We start from the raw sequence: 15551 nt of genomic DNA on the forward strand, positions 1-15551 counted from the left end.
TCCACCAAAGTGAGGAGAACGTGGCGGAATGAATCGCCAATCGATAGAATTGTCTAAACAAAACTCACGTACTGCCTTCGCATGATCATCGCTAAGAAAAAGCCGCCTCAATTCGCAAGCTCATTTTTTGCGCCGACGAAGTTGGTAGCGTTGTCTAACCATATTCTGACAGGACAAAGTCGAAGCGTATGAAGATACAAATATAACACTTTACGGGCTGCTTGTTACGTATTTCGTTTTTGTAGAAGGATGGTCCACGAAAGTCAACGCCTGTGACCATGAATGAATACGATGTATTAACTCGATCATAAGGGAGGTCCGCAATGATGTGTTCAGCTATATACGTTTTAGCTCGAAAGCATATTATGCATTTACTTACAGTATTCGAGACGGTTTTTCGACCTCCGATTGGCCAGTATTGCAAGCGAATGTTAGCCAACAGCGCGCGAGGTCCAGCTTGTAAATTGCGCCTATGGAAGTGCATGCGTTACCGGATGGCGTCGGTGCAATATGATAGGATGTTTTGCATTGAAGTCCAAAGCTGTTTTTTGGAGTCACCCACCCACACGGAGTTAACCATAATCGTCGATAAATGGAGAGAGAGACGCGATGAAGCTGGATGCCCTTACACCTTCACCATTTTTCAAAGCACTGTAATCATCACGAAGATTCGTCATTTGAATTGTGCGCAAAACCAGTTTTGTCCCTCCACGAATATCGTCAGCTGTCAACCCTGGATGTCGGGCCCTATGAACGAATTTGTAAATGTAAGTGAAAACGTGTTGCAGCTTTGTAAACGAAGTATTATATTTGCATTCCAACGTTATATGAGATAACCGAGGGACGGCCAGTAGTACTTTCTTGCGAAGCTCAGGGAGCTCCTTTACTGCACTACAACTTAATGGCCATTGGTTTCGACCATCAGCTAGAAACTCTGGACCATGCACCCAAATTTATGATTCTATTAGTTCGCTAGGAGATGCACCTCTTGATAAAATGTCTGCTGGATTTAGCTTAGTTGGCACGTAATTCCACTCAATTTTTGCCGTCAGCTCTTGTATTTGTGCTATACGGTGGGACTAACAATAAAAAGGGAAATTGTAAACATTCATTTCAGCTATATCGTGCAGCAGTTGCGATAACAATGCTGCGCCACACAATTCTAGCTTCGGTACTGTGACAGTTTTGGGAGGTGCTACACGCGATTTCGAGCAAACTAAATGTACCTGCTTCCCTTTTCGTTGCCAGATACTACTTATACACAGGCTCCGTAGGCCTCTATGCTTGCATCACTGAAACCATGAACCTCTACTACTCCCTTTGTAAAGATAGATAGTCTAGGAAAACAAAGCTTAGGTATGCCTACGAGGGCTTCATACAAACTCTTCCACGATGAGCCCAACTATGAGGGCAAGCTTTCGTCCCAGTTGAGTCGTTCTCTCCACAGATGCTGAAGGAAAATCTTTGCCCTTGAAATTATCGGACCAATTAGACCCAATGTGTTATAACAACGAGCGATTGTTGATAACACCGATCGCTTGCAGTTTCTCTTTGCTGTATTTTTGGGGGTAAATGTGAACAGCAGGCGATCGGAGGCAGGATCCCAAGAAAGACCAAGTGTTTTAGTGATGTTAGTTCCATCATCGAAGCTTAAGAGGGTTTCGGTTTACTCGGATGGTATGTCTCGAAGAAGATTAGATTTATTGGAGCACTACTTATGCAATTTAAACTAGCCCCTAGCCAACATTTCAGTTAATTCATCTATGTCCTGTCGAACTTCTTGAACAGAATCTCCTCCGGTAATAAGATCGTCGACATAAAAGTCTCTATTCAATATTTTAGAACCAACAGGATATGAGTGCTCTTCGTCAAACGCTAATTGATGCATTAATCGCATCGACAAAAATGCAGCTGGGCGAGTACCATACGTAACTGTATCCAGTTTGAAAATTTGAATGGGATGTCGTGGGGTATCGCGCCATAAAATGCACTGCAAGTAGGAATCAGACTCTGCCACCCGAACGCATCTATACATTTTGCAGATAGCGCCTGTCAAGGCGACCGGAAATGTTCGAAATCGCAATAATATGTTAAAGAGTTTGGGTTGTATGGTAGGCCATGTCATGAGCACATCGTTGAGCGAATACCCGGTTGACGTGGCTGCCGAGCCATCAAATACTATCCGAAGTTTAGTGGTAGTACTTTCCTTTAAAACGCAGTGATGTGGTAGAACATATTTACAAAGATTATGATTTGATTCGCTAACTAACGACATATGTTTCAAATCTAAGTACTCATGAATGAAAGCAGCGCACTGAGCCTTTAATGTTGGTTGTCGCTCTAGTTTACGCTCTAAATTTAGAAATCTACGCAAAGCTTGTGGGTATGACTCCCCCAACAGGCTTATATTTGATTTAATAGGCAAACGAACAGAATAATCCCCAGCGGATAGTCTAACGAAATTAGCCTTAAAATGGGATTCACAATCCATTTCTTCTTTGGTATATTTGGCTCCGCTGTCGTCAAGAGCTGTCCATCTCCCAAAATCTACGAACAATCTGATCAAGTTGAACCATGCCTTCATCCTCTACATCGGCTGAGGATATTGCATTCAAGGCCATTGCTGTTTTTGATTGACAGTCATTGACCTGGTTTTTTGAAATACTGGGAGGCCAGCTGCAAGTTTAATTTGTCCAACGCAAAAGAGCTCATAAAAAAGACTTGCAGCAATAAGCATATCAACGCGTTGGGGTTTGTAAAAGTCACAGTCTGCTGGTCGGATATTTGAAGGAACGATGATATATTCAGGCCTATGTTGGGTTGATTATCCGTTATGCTGGGAGCTACCAAAGCAGTAATAAAAGTTGAGTATTCGGAAGTTTGGGAGCGAATATTGATATCAACGGTGAAGCCATCGGAATGGAACTTGGAGTCACCAAGACCAGACACTGATGCAGGCGACTTAGTTATACGCAGCTGTAATTGATGAGCAAGACGCGATGTGATTATGTGTAACTGTGATCCAGAGTCGAGCAGTGTACGGCATGGTACCCAAGTACCGGCATTGTTTTTGACGTCAATCACTGCAGTTGACAAGGGCACAACATCAAATTTGAGCAACTATGGAAGAGGGGGAAACTACTGTCAAAGAGATACGGGGCGGTTGTAACGCAGATTGCGATGATGTTTTAGGATTTTGATATGAGTTTGCGACTTCCTCCTTGTTGAAGTGTTGGAAATGCAATAAGCTGTGATGCTTATTGCCGCATGAACGACATAATCCAGCATTACATGCTCTGAGCTGGTGACCTTTTCGAGGGCAATTAAGGCATAAAAAAAGCCGTTTGGCTTCATTTAGGCGTAGTTGTGGCGATAAATTATTAAAACGAGTGCAACTATATATTGAGTGGTCTGTGTTGTCACAAAACACACAGCCATTAGATATGTTAGTTGTTATAAAATATTTTCTACTAGTGTTAGAAGTTCTACTGTTCTTCCGACCTGAAGTATGCGTGTGCTTGCTGCAACTGAGTGTTCAACATTTTCCAACTTTTGACATCGTTTCTATAGAAAGGTAGTGAATTGTTCGCACGACGGTATAACATCCAAGGGAGCAGTTTCCTCCCACTTTGTCTGCGTTGCACTGTCCACCTTTTGAAGAAGAATATGTGTGACAATGCATGCCGCAATTTTTTCTGAATTCCCAATTGTTAGCAGTGCTCTTAAGTTGGCGTTAACCTTGTCAGACAGCTCACGCAATTTAGCGGCCGAAGAAGACTCTACCCTCTTAAGCCCCAGAATCTCAGAAATGTGTGCCTGGAAAATAAGACGCTTATTTTTAAAACGTTTTTACAGTAGTTCTAAAGCAGCACTATAGTTTGAACCATTAATCTCTAACGAACAGATGGTGTCTAATGCTGCCCATTTTAGCGATGTTGGCAAATGCTGCATCTTTTCGACATCCGTGAGATCAGGATCCTTCCCGATTATGGTAGTAAACATGGAGATAAAGTCGGTGTATTCAGTGTAGTTTCCGCTGAAAACAGACAAATTCAGCTCAGGTAAACGTGGCGGACTTTGCATTATAATAGTTTGTCCTTCATATGTTTGGTCATGGCGCATAGTTGAACAAGGTGGCATTTGAGATGAACGTTTTCGAATCTCATGCTGAATACGAGACCTGAGTGAGATGATTAACTCATCGAAGTTTGATCGCAGGTCCCCACCGATTTCATTAAAATCAAGTACCTCGAGTATGTCATGCGCTGAACAAAACGAAGAGCTAATGTGTTCAAGACGTTCCGATCGCACATTCAATTCAGTTTCGTTGATTAAACCAATTTTTTCACCTTCAATGGAGTTTTCAATTGTTTGCGCTTTCATATAAAACGACTGTGCTTTACGCTTATAAAAGGTCACTTTATTTTCTGCAGATAAATCTTCTGCCGTGGTAGCAGTGTACCTTACCAATTAAAAATAAGAATTTTGTTGTATAAAAAACTTTATTTCCGGTAATAAAATTAAAGATATTGCGGTAAGCACCCTGATGAAAAGCAATCACGAGATTTTGTAGCGCTAAAAATGTACGGCTTTTAATTGCTTGAAAAATATGCACCACCAGCGACACTTATGTACCCAAGCCGGAATATATATATATGCGAATCTCCGTTAGTTTTATATCACAAAAATCGATATTAAAAAATATATTTATCAAGACGTTCGATATTGTCCTGAATTTAGCAATAAAGGTCATGTCGGGGTCACCAAAAAAGTGTAGCCAACGAGCTTTTTCGATGGCTATTTTAATTTGCCGAAATAAATATAGCCGAGTTCGATTTAGCCCGTGCACTTTGATTAGCGATTGAACAAGGAGTAAAAATTGTTAATGTTAAACGCAACTAATGAGAGCCTTCAGCAAAGGCAAAATCAATAAATGAGATTAATTTGGATGAATTTGTATATATGAACGTATGTATATGCTATTATGTATCTAAAATGAATTTGACTTCTCATTGCTTCGCAGAGCAATATACAATGTATGCATGTTTGTACATATGTACAAATGTATTAATGTGGAGCGGAGTTTGTCATATTATATTAACTGGACTGCGCTGCTAGCATTGTTCCATTTTCGGCAGTGCCCTGCAAGCCAACAGCTAATGGTTCTGCTGTAGACATTGCAGGCGTAACCAAACAACCTAACCAAAGAGGTCAACAAAAACTCTTTGCCGAGTGTAGTTTGTTGTTGGCTAATGAGGCCCTGGTATTCCAGTCATTTCACTCTAGTAAATATATGTAATTTTTCCATATGGATTATTGATGGCCGTTTGCTCATCATATGATTTTCCGTCCGTAAGTTTTTTTATATTCTTTGTTTTTTTTTTTTTTTTTTGAAACCGGGTAACTTTAGATATACCTCGGAACAATATATAATATTGATAAATTGTTATAGAGTACGTTTTTGTTCAAAAATGTTCGATACGCATTGAAATTATAAAAGTTTAAAAGATTTTTGAAAACCCGTTTTTCATGGAACTGCCCTCTTCCTATTAGTCTACCTACCTACATACACACTTATGCACATAAATATGAATTTTTCCAAATGTAAGTTAAAGAAAAACAAAAAAACATTTACCCAAAAATATAAGAAAATAACGTCAACTAGTAATTTTTATGACGTCCGGGTATTTTCAGTAAACTTCCTATCGTCGATAATGTTTTTGTCAATTGATCTGCTATACTTTAATGATATGAATTTATTTGAATATTGAATGTTCTAACGTACATGTTACGTCATTCATGTTGTTAATAGTTTTTGAAAACCATGTTAATTTATTTAAATTAATTTATTACGTCAGAGAATGGAAACGTTCTCTATTCAATTATGGTTTCGGTCCGAAATTTTGAATCCACATTGAAGTTATAAACCTTAAGAAAAAAATAAAATTTATTATAATTGTTAGAAATAACACTTGTTATGAAATGCCCCCAGCTGATCTTAGTTCATGCACATACACATTTACGCACTTACCTATACCTATATATACCTAGGATATGTCTAGTTGTAGTTGAAAAAAACAGAAGAAGGGAAAAATAGAAACAAACAAGCAATGTTACATAAATATGAACCTTAAATATAAGTAAAAAGCGTAAGGTAGTGTTTTTTATGATAGCCTGGTATGACAAGCCACCTGAAAGATAGTTAAACTATAACCAGAGTTTCTATCTGCCCTTTAGTATAACACCTGTATATATAAGCTAAGACGCGTATAATGTTAGGATTGTCCTAAATAGTTTGTATATTTTCGTAACGAATATTAAGAATTAAGGTTTATCCTAAACATCTTTCCAAATAAGATTAAGGATTGAATTTTTGATTGTAGTTTGGCAATTAATTATTATGTTTAATAAACGTTGAATTGCTATCGATTTGAAAATATGAATTTGTAAGTTTTTTTTGTATGTTCCTGGAGGCAAATGTGTTGATGACATAAAAGGTAGTATACGTTTTTTTCGGGATCTTCGAATTATATTCGCATCGAAGATCATGGTAGGGTAGGGTAAAGACAGCGAGTGCCGACTATCATCTTAGAACTCGCCCCAATAGTCACTTAAACAAATGTCCGCATTCACTCCTTTAGCATTTAAAGTTCGTTGTTTGGTTAGTTACTGATTGTTTGGTATTGTTTTTATACTCAGTTGAACAGAGCTCACAGAGTATATTAACTTTGATTGGATAATGGTTGGTTGTACAGGTATAAAGGATATAGACTTCCATATATCAAAATCATCAGTATCGAAAAAAAACTTGATTGAGCCATGTCCGTCCGTCCGTTAACACGATAACTTGAGTAAATTTTGAGGTATCTTGACGAAATTTGGTATGTAGGTTCCTCGGCACTCACTCGCTATTTAAAATGAACGATATCGGACTATAAACAACCACGCCCACTTTTTCGATATAGAAAATTTCGAAAAATCGAAAAAGTGCGATAATTCATTACCAAAGGCGGATAAAGCGATGAAACTTGGTACGTGGGTTGAACTTATGACGCAGAATAGAAAATAAGTAAAACTTTGGCCAATGGGCGTGGCACCGCCCACTTTTAAAAGAAGGTAATTTAGAAGTTTTGCAAGCTGTAATTTGGCAGTCGTTGAAGATATCATGATGAAATTTGGCAGGAACGTTACTTGAATTACTATATGTATGCTTAATAAAAATTAGCAAAATCGGAGAACGACCACGCCCACTTTAAAATAAAAAATTTTTTAAAGTGTAATTTTACAAAAAATTTAATATCTTTACAGTATATAAGTAAATTATGTCAACATTCAACTCCAGTAATGATATGGTGCAACAAAATGCAAAAACAAAAGAAAATTTCAAAATGGGCGTGGCTCCGCCCTTTTTCATTTGATTTGTCTAGGATACATTTAATGCCATATGTCGAACAAATATTTACCAATCCTTGTGAAATTTGGTAGGCGCTTAGAATCTAGGACGATAACTGTTTTCTGTGAAAAAGGGCGAAATCGGTTGAAGCCACGCCCAGTTTTTATACACAGAAGATCGTCTGTCCTTCCGCTCGGCCGTTAACACGATAACTTGAGCAAAAGTCGGTATATCTTTACTAAACTCAGTTCACATAATTACTGAGCCCACTTTTTCGATTTCGAAAAATACGAAAAATGAAAAAAATGCCATAATTCTATACCAAATACGAAAAAAGGGATGAAACATGGTTTATTGACGCAAAATATAACTTTAGAATAAAACTTTGTAAAATGGGCGACACCTACCATATTAAGTAGAAGAAAATGAAAAAGTTCTACAGGGCGAAATCGAAATCCCTTAGAATCATGGCAGGAATACTTTTCGTGATATTACATATATAAATAAATTAGCGGTACCCGACAGATTATGTTCTGGGTCACCCTGGTCCACATTTTGGTCGAAATCTCGAAAACGCCTTCACATATACAACTACCACAACTCCCTTTTAAAATTCTTATTAATACCTTTAATTTGACACCCATATTGTACAAACACATTATAGAGTCACACCTGGTCCCCCTTTATGGCGATATATCGAAATATGGAACTAAGGCCCACTCCCTTTTAAAATACTCATTACCACCTTTCGTTTGATACTCGTAATGTATAAACGCATTCTAGAGTCAACCCTGGTCCACCTTTATAACGATATCCCGAAAAGGCGTCCACCTATAGAACTAAGGCCCAATCCCTTTTAAAATACTCATTAACACGTTTCATTTGATACCCATATCGTACAAACAATTCTAGAGTCACCCCTGATCCACTTTTATGGCGATATCTCGAAAAGGCGTCCACCTATAAAACTAAGGCCCACTCCCTTTTAAAATACTCATTAACACCTTTCATTTGATACCCATATCGTACAAACAAATTCTAGAGTCACCCCTGGTCCACCTTTATGGCGATATCTAGAAAATGCGTCCACCTATAAAACTATGGCCCACTCCCTTTTAAAATACTCATTAACACCTTTTATTTGATACCCATATCGTACAAACAAATTCCAGAGTCACCCCTGGTCCACCTTTATGGCGATATCTCGAAAAGGCGTCCACCCATAGAACTAAGGCCCACTCCCTTTTAAAATACTCATTAACACGTTTCATTTGATACCCATATCGTACAAACAAATTCTAGAATCACTCCTGGTCCACCTTTATGGCAATATCTCGAAAAGGCGTCCACCCATAGAACTAAGGCCCACTCCCTTTTAATTAACACCTTTCGTTTGACACCCATATTGTACAAACGTATTCTAGAGTGACCCCTGGTCCACCTTTATAACGATATACCGTAAAGGCGTCCACCTATAGAGCTAAGGCCCACTCCCTTTTAAAATACTCATTAACACCTTTCATTTGATACCCATGTCATACAAACAAATTCTAGAGCCACCCCTGGTCCACCTTTATGGCGATATCTCGAAAATGCGTCCACCTATAGAACTAAGTCCCACTCCCTTTTAAAATACTCATTAGCACCTTTCATTTGATACCCATATCGTACAAACAAATTCTAGAGTCACCCCTGGTCTACCTTTATGGCGATATCTCGAAAAGCAGTCCGCCTATAGAATGAAGGCCCACTCCTTTTTAAAATACTCATTAACACCTTTCATTTGATACCCATATCGTACAAACAAATTGTAGAGTCACCCCTGGTCCACCTTTATGGCTATATCTCGAAAAGGCGTCCACCTATAGAGCTAAGGCCCACTCCCTTTTAAAATACTCATTAACCCCTTTCATTTGATACCCATATAGTACAAACAAATTCTAGTGTGACCTCTGGTCCACCTTTATGGCGATATCTCGAAAAGGCGTCCACCTATAAAACTAAGGCCCACTCCCTTTTAAAATACTCATTTGCAATTTTCATTTGATACCCATATCGTACAAACAAATTCTAGAATCACCCCTGGTCCACCTTTATGGAGATATCTCGAAAAGCCGTCCGCCTATAGTATTAAGGCCCACTCCCTTTTAAAATACTCATATTTGCGACCTTTCATTTGATATCCATATCGTACAAACAAATTCTAGAGTCACCCCTAGTCCACCTTTATGGCGATATCTCGAAAAGGTGTCCACCTATAGAACTGAGGCCAACGCCCTTTTAAAAACTCATTAAGACCTTTCTTTTCATACCCATATCGTACAAACAAATTCTAGAGTCACCCCTGGTCCACGTTTATGGCGATATCTCGAAAAGGCGTCCACCTAGAGAACTAAGGCCCACGCCCTTTTAAAATATTCATTAACACCTTTCATTTGATACCCATATCGTACAAACAACACATTCCAGGGTTACCCTAGGTTCATTTTCCTACATGGTGATTTTCCCTTATTTTGTCTCCATAGCTCTCAACTGAGTATGTAATGTTCGGTTACACCCGAACTTAGCCTTCCTTACTTGTTTTTGTTTCGTTTAGTACATAGGTATCTAATTTTTGAGTTAAGGGATGGTATTTAACTTCTGGTTTGGTGTCCAAAAATTTAACTTTATGTAATTTCAGTTGAGACATGGCAAAAACCCACCCGATCCCGAAAGAGCTACGGTCAAGAGGACTCCCCCGCCGTGACCTCTCAACTGACGGTGTGGTTACCAGAATTCCATCCAATGGTAACGTGCCTCTTCAATGTGTATGCGTACATATATGGGGAATCACGCACACATACAAACATTATATACCCCTTCTCTTCGGGGGTAGGTTACAAAAGATCTGCAATGGTCAATTAATTCTATTAAAAATGCTACAACGGGCTTCAGCCCTTCGATTTTCAACTTCACGACTGTGTAACTAATCAATTCCTTGCAGCCGTGCATGATGATATAAGTGACGAACCACATGAGTTAAACGCCGCGGAAAAACGTAACTAAGCCGAAGTAAATTTATTCTCCTAACGCGAAATATGGAAAGATCAATTCGATAAGCGTCACAAAATTCCAAAAATTTACGTCGAGGAGGATCTTGTTGTTATCGAAAATGAACCATCTTCTACAGGCGAGTCCAAAAAGCTCGAACCCAAATATCGTGGGCCATACATTGTCCGCAAAGTTCTGGAAAACGACCGCTACTTGCTAGAAGATATTCCTGGGTACCAAATAACAAATACAAATTTCCGCTCAGTATACGCTTCCGTAAAAATGGAGCCTTGGTGTCGTAACAGCCTCGAACTCGAATCCGACGACGAAACCGAGGACGATTTGGAGCAAGATAAGCCGAGCTGTCACGATAAGAAAAATACAACTACTGTCAAGCCAAATATGCATAAAATATATACTCTGAAATACTGTTGCATACACAATTACAACTCTGAAAAATAATACGACGCTACCAACTTAGTTTGAAAAAGTCGAATCGAAGATATTGTATTGACGAGTAGAAAACGAGTACGCGACCGGATAACATCGAATTCTTGGAAAACTTTAAACTTTAAATTAATAAAATCTAAATATCTATTAAAATTATTAAAATACTCTAAAATAACAACTATTTTCCTCTTAAATGGACATCGTGAACGGTAAGAATAATAGCGTATAAATGAACGTATAGAACATTTCATTCGCTATACTAGTAACACTATTAAGCACCCAAAACAAACAACAACAGTATTTCAAGTGTACAACTGGGTATGTAATATTCAGTTTCACCCGAACTTAGACTTCCTTAATTTTTTTCTTTTCTCTTCTTTTCTTTTCTTTTGTTTTCTTTTATTTTCTTTTCTTTTCCTTTCTTTTTTTTCTTTTCTATTCTTTTGTTTGACTTATTTTCTTTACCCTACCTCTATTTTCTTTACTCTGTGTTTTTTTTTTCTTTTTTTGTCTCTCCATTTCTACTCTTATAGTGTCAAATAACATTGTAGATAGCTTTTAATTGCCAGTTTCTTCCCTTTTCTTTTTTGTCTTCTCTTCTTTCTGTTGCTTTTTTTCTTTAGTGGATTTTGTGACCAACATGATCAAAAGCTGCGCGCAGATTTTTTTCGCAGATTTTTTTCACAATTTTGCTGTGGGTTCTTAGTAAATTTCGTCTGTGCGATTCTTCAAAACCGAAAAAATCGATTTATATTTATTTTTTTTCCTTTGTGTAAGCTGATTTATCAATTCTTTAAACATTTTTGGACTTATATACTATGTATTTCTTTCCGTTTGTTTTCCCACCATTCTTTTTTTTTTCTTTTTTCCTTTGCTTCGTTCCTTTTCCAATAAACATAGGATAAACTAATAATTATTTTCTTTTTTTTTTTTCAGATTCCGTTCGGTTTAAATAAAGGAGCAGAGGACTCAGCTAATTCAAAAAGTGTAAGTTAATATTATGTGACATGTAATTTTTTTTTTTTTTCAATGAAAATATCACATGTTTTATATTTATAGATGGACCAATTTTTGATATTTGCATTTGCTGGGTTGTGCACATAGGGTCAAAAATTATAACACAGTTGTTGTTATTTTTCCCGACGCGTTTCGACGTGCTTTTTTCTCTCGTCATCTTCTTGAGATTTTTTAATGATAAATATTTAAAACTAGTATACATATTAATATACTGTTTTCTAATAATAAACACAATACTAACACTCAACACAAATTTTTTTATCTAGAGTTCGCCCAGTGTTTGAAATTCAACCACAGGAAAGGAAAGGAAAGGAAAGAAGAGAAAACAAAGGAAAGGAAAATAAAAGAATTGAATGGAAAAGAAAGGAAAGCAAAGGAAAGAAAAGAAATAGACTTAATGCATGATCAGCTATGTATATTTGTTTAATTTTTATTGTGTACAAAGCACTGTCCACCTTTTGAAGATGAATATGTGTGACAATGCATGCCGCTATTTGTTCTGAATTCCCAATTGTTAGCAGTGCTCTTAATTTGGCGTTAACCTTGTCAGACAGCTCACGCAATTTAGCTGCCGAAGACCCTCTTAAGCCCCAGAATCTCAGTAATGTGCCTAATAATTATGGAAAATAAGACGCTTATTTTTAAAACGTTTTTAAAGTAATTCTAAAGCAACACTATAATTTGAACCACTGATCTCTAACGAACGGATGGTGTCTAATGCTGCCCCTTTCAGCGATGTTCGCAAATGCTGCATCTTTTCGACATCCGTGAGATCAGGATCCTTCCCAATTATAGTAGTAAACATGGAGATAAAGTCGATGTTTTCAGTGTAGTTTCCGCTGAAAACAGACAAATTCAGCTCAGGTAAACGTGGCGGACTTTGCATTATAACAGTTTGTCCTTCATATGTTTGGTCATGGCGAAAGTTGCACAAGGTGGCATTTGAGATGAACGTTTTCGAATCTCATGCTGAAGTTTGATCGCAGCTCCCCACCGATTTCATTAAAATCAAGTACCTCGAGTATGTCACGCGCTGAACAAAACGAAGTGCTAATGTGATCAAGACGTTCCAATCGCACATTCAATTCAGTTTCGTTGATTAAACAAATTTTTTCACCTTCAATGGCGTTCTCAATTGTTTGCACTTGCACATAAAACAACTGTGCTTTACCCTTATAAAAGTTCACTTTATTTTCAGCAGATAAATCTTCTACCGTGGTAGCAGTGTACCTTACCAATTAAAAATAAGAATTTTGTTGTATAAAAGGTTCACGAAAAAACTTTATTTCCGCTATAAAATTAAAGATATTGCGGTAAGCGCCCTGATGAAAAGCAATCACGAGATTTTGTACGGATTTTAATTGCTTGAAAAATATGCACCACCAGCGACACTTATGTACCCAAGCTGGAATATATATATAGATGCGAATCTCCGTTAGTTTTATATCACCAAAATCGATATTAAAAAATATATTTACCAAGACGTTCGATATTGTCCTGAATTTAACAATAAAGGTCACGCCGGGGTCACCAAAAAATGTGTAACCAACGAGCTTTTTCGATGGCTATTTTAATTTGCCGAAATAAAAATGCAAATCTCCAATGTAAAGTAATAAATTTATTAATGCGATTTGAAATATAGCCGCGTTCGATTTAGCCCGTGCACTCTGATTAGCGATTGAACAAGGAGTAAAAAATATAAATGTTAGAGCCTTCCGCGATTTACAACCAGATTGATTGAATTTTGTGTGTGTTAGTGCAGTCAGGTGGCTTCGTGACACACGTATTTGTTGTCGGCTACACGTTGATGAAAATCAAAAATTTTTGATTTTTTCATTTGACGCAAGCTTATTTGATAGTCGCGGGGTGTGATTGACAAAACGCAGTGTTGTATTTAGTTTGTGTCGACATTCAAAATGAACAAGTGCGCGGAAGAACAGCAATTCCTATTAAAATTTATTGAAAATTATCAATGTTTAGCAGCTTTATGGAATGTAAAGCTTTTATTATTATTTAATTAAAATTTTATTAATTTTTTTATTATTTAATAAAACTGCTGTAGTTGCAAGTAAAAAAGTCATCATCCGATGACGGCATATTCACGTCCGAACGCTACGGGTTCTTAATGCAAATTTTGAATGATGGCTTTTTATTTGATAGTCGCAGGGCAAGCGTCAAATACCCGACACGCACACATACAAAAATTCAGTCAATCTGGTTGTAAATCGCGGAAGGCTTTAAGGCGCAACTAATGAGAGCCTTCAGCAAAGGCAAAAGCAATAAATGAGATTAATTTGGATGAATTTTGTGTATATGAACTTATGTATATGCTAGTATGTATCTAAAATGAATTTGACTTCTCATTGCTTCGCAGAGCAATTTACAATGTATGTATGTACATATGTAAAATGTATTAATTTGGAGCGGAGTTTGTCATATTACCAAAGAGGATAGATTATAGATTATATATCCTCTTTGGCAGCAGCAACACAGCGACAAAGAGGATAGATAATAAGAGGCGTCATATCGCCATTTCAGAAAACCGACTGCGTTTTGTATGAAATTTGCCAATGTACCAATTCATGGGCTCGGCCATTCCTCTTTGTGCCTGTCCGCGAAGATTTGGTAAAATGCAGTGAAGAATTAACTCAGTGAGTGTAAAGTTAATATTGTGTTTTTGTGTTAAAATAGTGTAAAAAGTGAATAAGAAAGGCAAATAAATAGTGTAAAAATTTAATATAATTGTGTAAAAAGATATAAAAAAGTGAAGTGAAGTGAAATATTAGCTTAAAATCAAGAAATTGTGTAAACATTTTTGTGTTTGAGCTAAAACATAAATTGAGTGAGAATGGGAAATGACAGTGTTAACGAAAATGTAAAAAAAAACACAGGACAAAAAGTGAAGAAATAAAAACACGTAAATATTGTGTGCAAATTAGTAAAAAAAGTGATTAAAATTGTGTCAAAAAGGATAAAAAAGTTAAGTGAAGTGAAATATTGCCATAAAAATAAGATATCTTCAAAAAAAGAAGTTGTTCGTTTGAGCTTAAATGAGTGAAAAGAAGATTGTGTTGTGTTGTGAAAAGTGTGTGTTGTTTATGCTCAAAAGGCAAATAAGTGGAAATATAAACAAAAATTTTAGAAAAATTAGTTCGGAAAATTGTGCAAAAAAGTGGAAATATAAACAAACATTTTAGAAAAAATTGTTTCGGAAAATTGTGCAGAAAGTTAAGAAAATTGTGAAAAATTTTTTAAAGTGTTAAGTGAAGTTTGAAATCGTGGTATATAATTTCAAAAAGAATTTGTGTGTGATAAAAGAAACTAAAAGGAATTATGCAAGTGTATAAGTTTTTCCAAAATTTATATATATATTGTATATGTGTTTTTAAAATCTATACAATATTATATAAATGTATATGTATTTGGATTCCAGCAATAAAGTTATTAACCTCTTATTTTATGGAAATTATCGGAAGAAAATTGCGCCAAAATTGGTAAAATTCCAATGAACATTTAATATACAGAAAACTTCGAAGTAGAAGCAAATCTTATATTTCTGCGCAAATCAAAAGCTGTGAAAATTTGTGAAAATTGTGAAAATCAAAAAAAAAATGTACAAAAAAAATTTTAAAATAAATTATAACAAAATTAAACTGTGAAA

The sequence above is a fragment of the Eurosta solidaginis genome, chromosome X (assembly GCF_040869045.1).
Source record: "Eurosta solidaginis isolate ZX-2024a chromosome X, ASM4086904v1, whole genome shotgun sequence".
In the NCBI taxonomy this organism is placed as follows: Eukaryota; Metazoa; Arthropoda; class Insecta; order Diptera; family Tephritidae; genus Eurosta; species Eurosta solidaginis.